General features: G+C 47.9%; 1 pseudogene; it reads left to right on the forward strand.

Annotated features, from left to right (window-relative positions):
• Positions 1 to 1732: 1732 nt before the first annotated feature.
• LOC128327435 (non-structural maintenance of chromosomes element 3 homolog) overlaps positions 1733 to 13934 on the forward strand; it is a 48945-nt pseudogene continuing 36743 nt past the window's right edge.

Below are 13934 nucleotides of genomic sequence, written 5' to 3' on the forward strand. Positions count from 1 at the left end.
TTGACCAATCTACCCTTTTAACTGCCCAAGAGTGCTCACCAATGTTAACTCCCACTAACTTTCCACCCAGCCCACAGTGTCCCTGTCACACAGGAAGGTTAAACTAGCTTGGCCTACCTACCCCCACAACCCTCCAAAACCATTGCAAGCCCCTTCTGAATGTTTGCCAGATACAGATCACATCCTTCAACCGATAAATGAGCCCCATAGGGCCGAAATAAGAGAGGCTGGGCATGTGTCAAGCCTGGCTGCAAAATCACAGCACCCTCCGAAGCAACAGCGATCATACCAATAGCAGCTGAAGCCTTCATCCTTGCCCGCTCTACTCCCCTCAGGCTCTGAACCTCCCACCAGACCCGGCACTGAAGCCATTCAGCCCAGACTATGTGAACACCCGGCTCCCAACACTGCAGAGTGGCAAAGTTGGAGGAAGCCTGCTGGATAATGGAAAGCCCAGTCCTTTTACCCAAGTCATTTCCCCCAAAATGAATAACCAAAATTTGGGCAGGGGGTTTGCTAGCTAAATAATCCCATAAGGCTGGGAGCAACTGACTCCACAGCATACCATGCATCCCCAGCCAGTACACCTTGGCTCGCTTCCCCAATCCAAGTTGGGTACCAGACTGAAGTGCTGGCACACTTGAAAGCCCAGAAGACCAGGGAGTGGCCGCAGATAAGAACTTGCACAGGAGTCGCTGCTCTGCCAGCACCTGTCAAGAAAACAACAGAGATAATGAAATGCCCAGCAACTGGCTGGAAAGAACATAATAACTCGGCACACGTAGTGCAAGAACACTTTGGACTTCCATCGTCAAATCTTCTTGATCTTATCATCCTGAAAACCCAGGAGACAGGCAGATGTAGCAGCACCTATGCGAAAGGAATGCAGACTAAACAGCAGTGCAGGTTCCCCCATTAAAGTAAGCATCCTCTTCAAAACTGACCAAAGCTGGTAGTGGGTCAAGGGTTTCCCATCTGCATGTGCAAACAGGCATCCCCTGTCACTAGGCTGTAGTGCCACATATTGCCGCAGTGCACTAACAGGACATACCAAGGAATCCCGGGCAGAGGCGAAGCAAATGGTGTGCCTTCTGCCTTTTTGGTCCATCTTAGAGGAACATAACAGCAACTGTGCCCCCCCATCAGTCAAAGAAAGATTGGCAAACTGCAAGCACCGGTCCCTTGGTGCTTGGCCACTGTGGGGAAGCACCTCATTGAGCTGGAAAGCCACCAAAAAGAAAACTAATGATGCCACTTGAAACAGAACCACTTCCCACTGGGAATTGCACTATGATTGAAAATAGTCCCCCTAAGGCAGCAACTAGTTCTAAGGTCATTTGCCGCCTCTGATCTTGTCTCCTAGGCACACTTCTAGACCAGCCTTCCAGTATCTGTCGTACCCTACAATCTCCCATGGTATCTATAACTCCTCTCACCTGTGCATCAAGGGACAGCACTGCCATATATCTGCTCAAAGTAGACACCACCCTACCAGACGTGCGCAGAGACACCAAAAACTGTATCAGATGTTCTGCCAGGACCAGCCAGTCATCAGGTAGGCCCTCACCCTGTCTAAAGGCTGCAAAAGAGGCTACATTTGCAAAATAGCTAGCCACCACAGGGCTTCCGGCATGGGCTCTGGATCCAAACTGGTTTTGGGTGCTTACTGTCTGAACCTGGCCACCTCAAAATGAGATAGGGCATCAGCAATGTTGTTTTGCTGCCCTGGGACATGCTGCGCTATGGAGAGGATGTTAAAATGGAGGCATTGGAGAACAAAGAATCGGAGCAAGCCCATGACCCGAGGGGAGCGAGACGTCTTGGAGTTAACCACCTGGACCACCACCTGGATGTCACACCAAAAATAGACAGTAGAGTCCTGAAACTCCCAGGCCCAGAGATGCACAGACACCACAATGGAAAAAAAATTCCAGGAAGGTAAGATCCCGGGTGACCCCCCTTCTCAATCCAGCTCACCGGCCATCGGGCGGAGCACCACCTGCCCCTAAAATAGACTCCAAAGCCAATACCCCCAGTGGCATCTGAGTGCACCTGTAACTCTGCTGCTACTAGCTGCTCTGCCCTCCAAAAGGACACCCCATTGAACTCCCTAAGAAACATCTCTCAGATGGCCAGGTCAGCCCTAATGTCTTCGGTGACCCGCACCCTATGGTATGGCAACTGCAGCCCGGCCATTATCTCACAGAGGTGCCTCAGAAAGGCTCTGCTGTTGGCCACCACCCTGCAAGCAAAGTTAAGATGGCCAACCATTACTTGAAATTCCTGAAAGGTAACCTTACGTGCCTGCCCCATTGTCCGAATACACCCCCTCAACACCTCCAATTTTTCCTGAGGAAGATGAGAACAACCCACTACTTTGTCCAATCCCTAAAAATGAGAGCTTCATGGTAAGACCCTCTGTCTTATCCTTCACAAGCGGCACACCCAACTGCCCAGTCAACTGAATGAAACAACGCAACAAATTGTGGCAGTCAGGAGAATTCCTCAATCCCGCGAAAAGGAAGTCATCTAGAAATTGCACAGTGGACATTTGACCTGCCTACCTTTTCAAAGCCCATTTCAAAAAAGTGCTAAAGGCCTCAAAAGCTGCATAAGAGACAGAACAGCCCATAGGGAGTGCTCTGTCAAAGTAAAATTTGCCATCAAAGGCAAAACCTAAAAGGTAAAAATCAACAGGGTGCATGGGCAAAAGTTGGAAGGCAGATTCAATGTCACACTTAGCAAGAAGAGCACCAATCCCGCACCCCCGCACCATCCTAACCGCTTCATCAAATGATGTATATTGCACTGAACACAAGTGATCAGGGATCCCATAATTCACGGAGGACCCTCTGGAGTAGGATAGGTGAAGTGGTATTCACCTGGGGTCTTCTTAGGGACCACCCCCAGAGGTGACACCCTCAAGTTAGGAAAGGGAGGATGATCAAAAGGGCCTAACATCCTTCCTGCTGCCACTTCCTTGCTAATCTTTTTGACCACCATGGCCTCATTGCCTACCATGGAGTTGAGATTATGCACCCAGAAAGGCTCCTGCCAGGAGGAAGAAGGTATCCTAAAACCCTCCCTAAAACTGTCACTTAAAAATATAGCTGCCTTCCGGTCTGGATAGGCATCCAAAAGCTGCTCCAACACCAACTACATAATTGGGCTGGGACCCTTTCCCCACAGGTAGGGTGGGGGGTAGCCCTTCCCGTTGTTGGGAGATCAGTTCCTAAAGCCAGACCCTCACCTCTTAGCTTGTGGGCATGCGGAGCTTGGATGTTTGGCCCTACAAAACCCACAAGCATGTCAGAACCTACAAGGTGACCTGCTGCAGTACCCCCCGCTGTTAAATTCCCAGCATACCAAGTGGGGTTGAACCCACTGCTAGTTTGTACTAGAGGAAGGTTGAAACCGAAGGTTTTGAAAGTAAATGGCCACTGTCAGACTGATCACCCTCCACCAGGCGGGAAGGAGACATAATGACTAGCCATAATTCCTGAATGGGGGCATCTCAAGGGAGCACAGAATCTAATGCCGCCCTCATGCAAAAGCTTTCGTCATAGTGAACCCAGGGAGTACCCGCAAAATCAGAGACCACCCGTGTGATATCTAGATACTTCACTAACGCCATCCCTCTAGCTGGCTGCACTCTAAGAATGACCCCCATGTAAATCGTGAATCTGGAAAGCCAGTTGTTCCAGGTCCTCTCAACTGGCTTCCTCTTAGTGGCCTCATGGTCTTTACAGGATTCACCATCCTTGTACTTCACCTCTGGCTCCCTGAACAGAAGACCAAAAATGTCTATGTACTCTCCCTTCAGTATCTTGTCTTTGGTTGCTGGCAACAAATGATCTCCTAAGAGTAACCCCACAGACCCATAGGGAGCATGCTGGGGAGACAATACCACCCCAATTGGGTAAAAATCCTCAGTCCCACCCATGCCTGAAGCTGGCAAAACTGGTTGCAAAGCAGTTGCCCCTTCCATACCTGCTCAGTCCCCTGTGGCATGTCCAGTGTACCCGGAAAGCTAGGCCTAGCCCCTGCCACCCAAGGTTGTAATGTAGTGGCCCAGAAAAAGTTGATGCCCCATGTAAGGAGGTTTCGGCCAGGGATACATGGGCCACTGGCTGGTACCTTCCTGTGGTGGTTGCATGTCAGTTTCACATGAGGGAGAAGGCTCTGGTTGCTCCACAGGAACTGGATCCACAGGCACTGGAACTTCAGGAGCTGCTGCCAATGGAATGGCTGGCATCGCTGGCAAAGGCTCTAAAGGACCGCTCAGCGCTGGCAGTACTGGAGGTTGATCCACGGGGACACTGGGCTCTGACAGGACAGGCATAGATGGGATGTTCCGCCCTTCCAGAGATGCCAGCCTGTCGGACAATGATTTTAGTAATTCACACTTTCAGAGCAGTGTGCTTCTTTGGCATGGGAAGAACCCCGGATGGACCAGCACCCTGGCTGAAGGAACTTTTGGGGCACGCTCAAGTGCCTCCATGCGCTGGATAAGAAACCTAATTTGCCCCCGAGGAAGAAGAATCTGGTGCAGGGTGTCTATGAGGCCTAACAGGGCAACCCCCAGTCTTCCCTTTGGCTTTTTGGGGAGCCATTACAATGGGCAAGACCCACACCCTAAAGGGGGGGCACTAGTCAAGTATGCAAAATTGAAAATTCAAATAGCTCAGAGATCACCAATTACTCTTTTAATAAAGTCACCCCAGAGAGCCACTAACCCTTCCTCCAACCAAAACAACTGCTTATAAAAGTAGGCAGGACTTGAGAAAGCCACTGAACTAATCCCACAATGAAGACCAAACTAATCCCACAATGAAGATCAACAGGCAACATCCTCCTTGCTTGAGGGGCCCAAGCCACCAGACTGACCCTGTACTCCCCGTCCAGCCCCCATCGGGAGAGCCCCCAAAGGATCACTGCCGCCCCTACCCTTCCCAGGGGAAAACCAAGCCACCTCCCAAGCTCAGGCTGCAGTCCTCAAACCATGCTGCTGTGCCACCACATCGCCCTCCCAATTGGCAGGCCGACAGGGATCCCTCTGAACTCCTTGCTGCTGCAGCAGCTCCATCATGCCACCGAACTCCTGCTCCCGGGACTGTTCCACACCAAATGGGCCACTCTCAAAGCAGGCCACGGAGGAGGCCCAAAAGCAAGCTCCTTGAACAAACTCCAAAAATGCCCAACTGAACTTCGGGGGCAGGCAGCTGCCTGAACGGCCGTCCAAACCCTGCCCCCAATTAGCTGACAGCCAATCCCCTCTGCACTTTGGACTGGCTGATGAGGGGGGTGGAACAAATCACACTCTCATTGGCATTAGGCCTCAGGGGGAGCATTCTCTGGAAACATTCTCTGTGGATTAATTTAGTTAAATGCTAAAGGACAAGATATTCCCTGCTTCCGCTTTGGACATGCTTGGGTGCCTCATCCAACTACCTGTCTTCAGTTCCAAGGGATTTCGTATTAGGAGTCTAGCTCAAGCTAAATGTTTATGATCAAGACCCTTTCAGTTGATATGAGGTTCAACGTCACTTTGATAGACATTTCTTCTAAAGGGATATAAGTGCTCAGGGGAAGAGGAGGTTTGATTTCCAAACATCTTTAGTTCACATTCCATATCAATAACATGTGTTTGCTCAGTCATTATTTAGATTAAAGCACAGCTTCTGTGTAATGCCATTTTCCTTGGTTAGTAAGCCAGTGGTCAGGTTATCTACAAGAGAGGCAAAGCAAAGATCTGTGGCTCAGCACAGTATTGCTTTTAAATCTCTTTATTGAATTTTCCAGTGAATCACTCCAACACTTAGTGTTTGTGCCACATTCCTAATAAGTTGTCTTGCAATCCTTACATACCTGAAAGGTATGTTACTATTATTATTATCATCCCCATATTGCAGCTGGGAAGCTGAGGCTAAGAGATTTGCCTAAGTTTTGCCTGTCAGAGGCAAGATTAAAACCAGAGAAGCCTTCATTCAAAGCTCATTACTCTATACCAGCTCTCTGTGATGCGACAGTAAGATATGGGCAATTAAAATAAGCAGTAATGACCCCAAAGGCAGCTGCCTATGTTTCTTCTGCAAATGGAAGGAATTCAGTTTGCACAAGGGGGGTGGAGAGAGATTTTTGCCAATCCCCTGCTCCCTCTGCTGCCCCTTTAACTCTCCAATCTGCTCCTAAGGATGTTACATGTTGTGTACATATTTGGGGGGCAGGCACAGAGGACTAAAGAGGGAAGAAAGGAAACAGTTAAAATTGCCCCTCTCCCATTGCACAAGCAGAACTTCTTCTGTTCTTGGAAGTACTAATCTGGATGCTACCCAATGAATGGAACTTGAGAAGGGCCCTAAGATTGTAATTTGGTAAGCTCCATTAATCAATGGAGCTTATGCAGATGATAAATTTAAGGCCTAAAGTCCCAAGTTCTCACATGAGCAAGCGATTCCTGATTTCACTTTTCTGTGTATTCATCCAGACTACACAGTGCTGTTGCCAATACTGAAATAAAAAGAAAACCTTCCTGTCCATGGGAATATGGAGCCCCACAGAGTCTGTACTGATGGTGCTTGGCTACAATCCTTTGCAATAAATCTGCTTAGCTACATTCATGTCCAACCCATCCATCAGCTGAACATTTATAAGCTTAGATATGCAGGAGCACAAACTTAAAATTTAAAAACTTGTTTTCGGATTGTAAAACTTAATAAAAATTTCACGTGCAGTGGTGAGTAGGGGAGAAAGAGTGGGAGAGAGGCTGTGTTTTGACAGTATTAAGCTCCTATAAAGAGAGCAGCAAAAGTATTTTTGGAAAGATGTCTTGGCATATAATGTGTGTGTTCATAATTCAGGGCAAATAAAATATGTTTCAGAAGCTGAAGTAATTATGGTTCTAGTTTGTGGAGCATTCTCAGGATAATGTCAGAGAAATCTGTTGGATCACAACAATTATGAAACAGTATTGTTGTCCCTAAACACCATTATTATTATTATTATTATTATTATTATTAATAATAATAATAATAATTCGATTTCTATACTGCCCTTCCAAAAATGGCTCAGGGAGGTTTACACAGAGATATAATAAATAGATAAGATGGATCCCTGTCCCCAAAGGGCTCACAATCTAAAAAGAAACATAAGATAGACACCAGCAACAGTCACTGGAGGTACTGTGCTGGAGGTGGATAGGGCCAGTAATCACCACATTAAAAGGTGCCTCTTTGCCAAGTTAGCAGGAGTTAGCAATAAGAGACAGGATGCACATGATGGGTTGAACTTGGGCCACACTTCATTAATTATCATTATTAAGAGTTCTTAATAAATTAATAACTACATTAATAGCATTTAAATAATAACTATTTGTTAATACAGATAGATAGTACAATCAAAAGAAACTCAATTAACTTAAGTACAGGTAACTCCACCCACCATGTGTGACAGCTTCTATAAGAGAACTGCCTGTTTCATTGCTGGGCTTGGAGACTGCCAGCAGTCAGCCAACAACCATGGAGTCCTCCTTGCCTTAATTTTCTGTGTCAAGGGAGGATTGCCCAAGCCACCACCCCTAAGCATCAAAGCTTTGAGTGGGTAAGCTGAACAGCTTCCCAAAGGGGTTCCATTCCCAGATACCCTGAGCCATGAAAGCCAGATGGGGTGTTCCATAGAAATCCCCTCTCACCCTAACAGCGCCTCTGGGTGGACACCACTATTGTAAATCACATGCCCCAAGCCCACACTCACCTGCCAGTTCAACCAGGCTACATTTTTTAACAGTCCCCACTCCGACTTAGAAAAAAGTCTCAATGAGAACAGGGGCATAGCTAGGGGAGTGGGGGCCCATTTTTACTTCTCTCTCTGGCGACCCCTTGGAGTGAGGGAGATAATGAAGAAAAGAGAAAGAGGAGCTGGGGGACCCTCAGGAACTGGGGAGCGTGGGTTCTTTGAACCCATCTGCTCAATTATAGCCAGACTCCTGACTGAGAAGAAGGGTAATAAATTTCCACCCAAAGCCAATCAAGTGGAAATTAAACAAACCAACCAACCACTACCTGGCCCTGAAAGGCAATGGCCTATTTCCCCACTGAGACATGGGTGGGCGGGTGGAACATAATGACATAGGAAACTGCCTTCTACTGAGTCAGACCATTGATCCATTTAGCTCAGGTTTCAGGCAGGAGTCACTCTCAGTCCTATCTTGGAGATGCCAGGGAGGGAACTTGGAACCTTCTGCATGCAAGCATGCAGGTGTTCTTCCACTGAGCTATGGGCCCATCCCCTGAGGGGAATATCTATTTGTTTGTTTGTTTAGTACATGTATATACTGCCCCATACAAAAATGTCCATGGGCATTTCACAGTATAAAACAATTAAACCATTAACATAATTAAAACAATTTAAAATAGAATATCTAAAACCAAAGCTTTAAAACTGTAAGCTCACAGTGCTCACGTATCTTGCAGTGCCCACATGTAGTCTCCCATCCAAATGCAAACCAGAACAGATCCCACTTAGCAAAAGGGACAATTCATGTTTGCTCCCACAAGACTAGTTCACCTCCCAGATCAGGATGGATGCTGATCTCCTTGTGGAATGCTGAGGCTGTAGGCAGAGCCAGCCAATAAGGGAGCTGACCAGCCTGCAACCAATTTGGCACATATGTTCACATGCCCAGCAAATGGCTACCAATGTGTCCAGTCCTGCATGTTCAGCCCTGGGCGCAACTCCCATACTGGGTGCTGGGTAGGAGTCGCTTTGCATAAAGCTACTCTCCCACAGCAAACCTTCCATTGCAGATTGGTAGAAATAGAGAAGACGAGTGAAAGCAGTTATCAAAATTTTAGCTCCATTACTTCACTGCTCAGAATACTTGGCACGAGATAATCATCTATTAATTTTAATATTAACTCTAGCCTAGTATGCCACATATCTCTAGGCAGCTGGGAGGGATCCAAAACTTTAGTTTTATCCCTGATCTTAGTCCTAAATCACTATCTTGGATGCATACTCTGTTGGAGTCAGTGGGACTTATTTCCACATAATGCATTCAGGATTAAGGAGTTTGTTGAATTTCCGAAGCCTTTTAAAAACACACACCATAGAAAGTAGGATTAGGAGACCATATCTAATTAGGTTGGAAAAGGGGTGATATGTATTTCTGGAAGACAATCTTTCATGTTTGCAATATAAGCCAGCAGGATATACTTATACAAGTGATTGATGGGCAAGGAAAGGATAGAATATTGCATTTGAGACGGCTTGCGTGCATACAATTAAAATTCCTGAAGAGAAGCAAAATCATATTTTTAAACAACAATACTTTCAGTACCTCTTCCATATGCTCTTTTTACCGTTAAACATTGCATGAAGCAGTCTGCTCTGAAAGAGCATAAAACAAAATGTAAATATAGGATGGGGAACAAATATTTAAATTGAGGCTTCATTTTTGTTTTTGTTTTCAATTAATGTGCATACTGCTATCAGTATACAGAGTAACATAAACAAAAAACAACACATGCCTCATAGGTACTACTAAATCAGAGATCTTCTTCACTATTTTTTCAAGCTGGGTCCAATTTGGCAAAATATCTTCCATAAGGGAGCCATTTCACACTGTTCTGACCTCCACATAGTACACTACAGTATTTTTCTCAGTTCTGGGAAGACACTAAAAGAAACTGAGCCTTCTTTCAAGAGCTGTTTGAGGGAAAGTGCTGGGAAGGGCTGCCACACTTCTCAGCACTCCTTCCACACCTTCCAAGATTGTGCAGGGGCTCAAAAGCAGGGGTGGGTTAACCCTTCTGCCGCCCATAGGCAGAAGGAATGTGCCGCCCCCAAGTCCCCCCCATCCCCAAAGCCAATCCTGGCCCCAACTCTCTGCAAGCAAAGGCAAACAACAACAACTCACAGTCAGTCAGTTTAGAAACATGCCAGGGGAAGTGGCCCCGCCCCCTCCTCAGCCTCAGCTCCTTTTCCCTTCCCGCGCCTGCCATCGGCAGCAGCCACTAGGAATGTGCAAACTGGCTCGACATCGAACCAGTTTGACATCGAACCAGTTCGGTTCGATAATTTGGGGTCAAACCGAACCACCTCTTGTTTCGTCCGACCCAGCACCAAACACTCCCCGAATGTTTGGGGGGTTTGCAAACGTTTTCCTGTGTGTGTGTGTGTGTACACACACACACACTTTTAACCTTACTCCCTCCTGGGGAGTTTCTGGAGGCAGCAGGGGTCCACGGAGGTTCCCCCTCCCCACACCGGCTGTCTATATGCCCCCCCTCCAGCCAGTTTGGCTGGCTCTTCGGCCAGTTTTGGGCCTTCTCTCTTCAGTGCGGTGGCCATTTTGGAGGCCACGCGCCTGTGTGATTGGCCTCTGCGTGGCCTGGGCCACGCAGAGGCCAATTGCTCAGGCGTGCGGCCTCCAAAATGGCTACGCACCGAGCAGGGAAGGCTGAAAACTGGCTTAACCGGCCAGAGGGGGGCATATAGAAAGCCAGTGGGGGGAGGGGGAACCTCCACAGACCACCCTCCACCAGGTGCCACCTCGAGCAACTCCCCGGAAGGGAGTAAGGTTTTAAAAAATGATTTTTATTTTTTACAGAAAAACATTTGCGAACCCCTCCCCGCCTTGACCGAACCAAAATGGTGAGGGTGTGCTGGACCGAAATGCCTTGGTTGCGTTTGAGTCCGGTACGGACTTGAACCAAATCAGGCCAGCCAAGTTCCATGCACACCTCTAGCAGCCACCAAAACAAGTACACACACATTCCCTTTCATGTGTGTGTGTGTAGGAAGAGCCCTCCTTCCATCAGAGAGCCAGCTCATGAAGGGAGCGAGGCTTTACCTTAACTTGAGCCAATGAAGTTAATCCTAGGTGCAATTATTTCTAATTTAAAACTTTCCCGTTCCTGCTTTGAGGGAGACTCTGTGCTTTTAAGGGCTACGTGGCAGGCTGGAATTCAACAGCTACTTTGCTTCCCTATCACCTTAGTTCAAGGCGGAGGAGACACAGGCCCGGGTGCAGTGCATGGAGCCATCTGGCTGTAGTACGGCGGCTCTCGCTGCAAGCGCTTCCTACGAGTACGACTGTAAGTGCGCGCGCACACACACACAACCTTGTTGTCATGTGACATGGTGGGTCCTCTGGCAGGCTGATGAGGAGGAGAACTGGAGGAGTGGAGGGCCGGAATCAAGGAGAGTGATGAGTAACTTGAAGAAATGTCCCCCCCCCCTTTCAGCTACGCAGCTGATGAAAATAGGATGGAATGGATAGGAAGAAGGAGGGATCGATCAATTTTTGGTTCCAATCCTTCCGTCCTTCCCTGGGCCCCTGGCAACAGCAGCCAGCCAGCCAGACTCAGACAGTCTGCAGAAGACGCCTCCTGCAGACTGGCGGCTAGCAACAACAGCATTGCAGCCTGTGGCTTCCGCTGCTGCTGACACCGTCCCTCCCTGTCCCTGACCGCCATCTCTGAGTCATTTTAAATCAAGTCACACACACAATGTAAATTATTTATTTATTGCAAAAAAAAGTCTCGGGGGGGGGGATATTTGCCACTGTAGGCACTCTCCTCAACTGCCTCTCCCACAATCCGCCTATGCTCAAGAGGACTCTGTCCCTTAAAGGGGCATGACACAGCACTGCACAGTGAAATGGTTGTCTCCACATGGTGCCAGGGGGACTGTGCAGAGTATTTAGCTTCAGCTATATACTAGGGATGTCCTTGAAGCTTTTTGGCAACTCTATTTCGAGGCACCAAAACACTTCTAGCTGCCCCAGCCAAATCGTTTTGGCGGGGGCGGGTGGTCACTTTAACTGGAGGAAGGCATGGTGTTCCAGAACATGCAAGATGGCATCTGCAACCATCAAGGAGACTGAGGAGCAGATTCCAGCTGGGAGACTATTCCAAAACCTGGGGGCAATGACTGAGAAGGTCCTGTCCCATCTGCTTGACAACCAAGCCTCTCTTACTATTGGCATGTGGAGGAGAGCCCCCTCTTTTGTCAAGTGGGCACAAACCCTTGGGAGCAGGTGGTCCATGAGATATCCAGGGCACATTCATGCATTGTATGAAAAAAAAATACTTCCTTTTGTCAGTCCTAAATTTCTTCGCAATCAGTTTCATGAGATAACCCCTGGTTCTGGTGTTACAAGTGAGGGATAAAAATTTCTCTCTCTCCACACCATGCATAATGTTATTGACCTCTATCACATCTCCCCTCAGTTGTCTTTTTTCTAAGCTAAAAAGCCCCAGGCATTGAAGACTTGCCTTTTAAGGAAGGTGCTCTAATACCCTGCCCATCTTGGTTGCCCCCTTCTGCACCTTCCCCAGTTCCATAATGTCCTTTTGGAGGTATGGTGACCACAACTGTACACAGTGCAGGACTGCTCTTGGATGTTCTCACACCCTGGGGAAGTGGAGAGCATGCAGCAATATAACCATGGGTAGCCCTGTCATGATGCCATTTGAGGCAACAGCTTCCTGTGCCTAGTGCACCATGGGTCAGTGAGTATGGGTACCTCTTCTTTCCACCATGGTCAGCACCCAATGCTGTCACCCCCACACCTGTGCTTTCCTTCTGTGTTCTTTACTAGCTCAGACACATCTTACTGCCACTTGTTGCTTGCATGCCATGAGCCAGTGGGTAGCATGCATCCAAGCACCAGAGCCTAGCCTGCAGGCAGAGGCGTAACTGGGGAAAACGGCGCCCGGGGCAAGCACTGAAATGGCGCCCCCCGTCCCCACAACATACTACATTATACTTAGGTTTTTCCTCACAAGCGCCCACCACCGCCGCCAAGCCAGGCCACTGACTGGCCGCCAGGCATCAGCAAAGCAATGGGGGGGCGCGGATGGCGCAGAAGGGACCGCTCATGGGGGAGGGGGCGCCGACGCGCTCCCTTGACTGCTGCAGCGCTGCTGCACTGAGCAGGAAACATTTGTATTAACAAAAAAATTTAAAAAAAATTAAAAGAAATTTTTTTGTCATGGCGGCGCCCCCCATGTGACCAGAAAAGATGGCGCCCGGGGCACGTGCCCCCCCTGCCCCCCCTATAGTTACGCCTCTGCCTGCAGGCTTCTCTTTTACACCATTGTGGTGACAAAGTGAACACATCTGGTATGGTGCTGGGAGGAAAGAGACAGCAGGGGTGGCAGGTGGAGAGAGAGCTGATGGTAGTGTAGGAGTAAAAAAGAGGGGACAGCACACAAAACTACAAGTGCTTAGATGCCTTGTGATCCATCTTATTTATTTATTATTTCTCTATGTAAACCGCTTTGGAAACTTTTGTTGAAAAGCAGTATATAATTTGTGTGTGTGTGTTGTTGTTGTTGTTGTTGTGATGCTTTCCAAGCCGCAGCAGGAACAGTGCATGATAGCCAGTGTCGAGGGTGAAGATGATGGCATCTGAGCTGGCAGGGTATACAGAGCAGAGCTATGCAGGGAGAAGGGCCAGCCAGGAATTCCAGGCCATGGCCAGAGAGGGGAAAGGGAGCTTGTTGTCATTTGGTTCAAGTAGCAAAAGCAGCAAGCTGGCACTGAATAGAATCGTCATTAATGAGCTACAAACTATAATCTTACAATTCAAAATTATTTCGTTATTCTTAACAAAAACCCAGTGCATTCACTTAAGAGGTTAGTGTGTGTACGTGTGTGTGTGTGCTTGTGCGTGTGCTATGTTTCATGTTAAGATGATACAGCTCTGGACGAAATTGAGAACAACCCTGGTTTTATATGCAGTATATATTTCTGTATTGATCTGCTGTTGTTATTACTATGCCAACATGGCATTTAGTTGTCTGCAGTTGACCTTACAAGAATAATTTTGCATCCTGGAACTTTGGAAGCGGGATGGTTATGATTGACAAGGCATTCTGCCAATGAAAATTGGGAATGAAATTGGCTTGTTTTCAGGTCTTGTCTAC

This window comes from Hemicordylus capensis, chromosome 5 (genome assembly GCF_027244095.1).
Source record: "Hemicordylus capensis ecotype Gifberg chromosome 5, rHemCap1.1.pri, whole genome shotgun sequence".
Classification (NCBI taxonomy): domain Eukaryota; kingdom Metazoa; phylum Chordata; class Lepidosauria; order Squamata; family Cordylidae; genus Hemicordylus; species Hemicordylus capensis.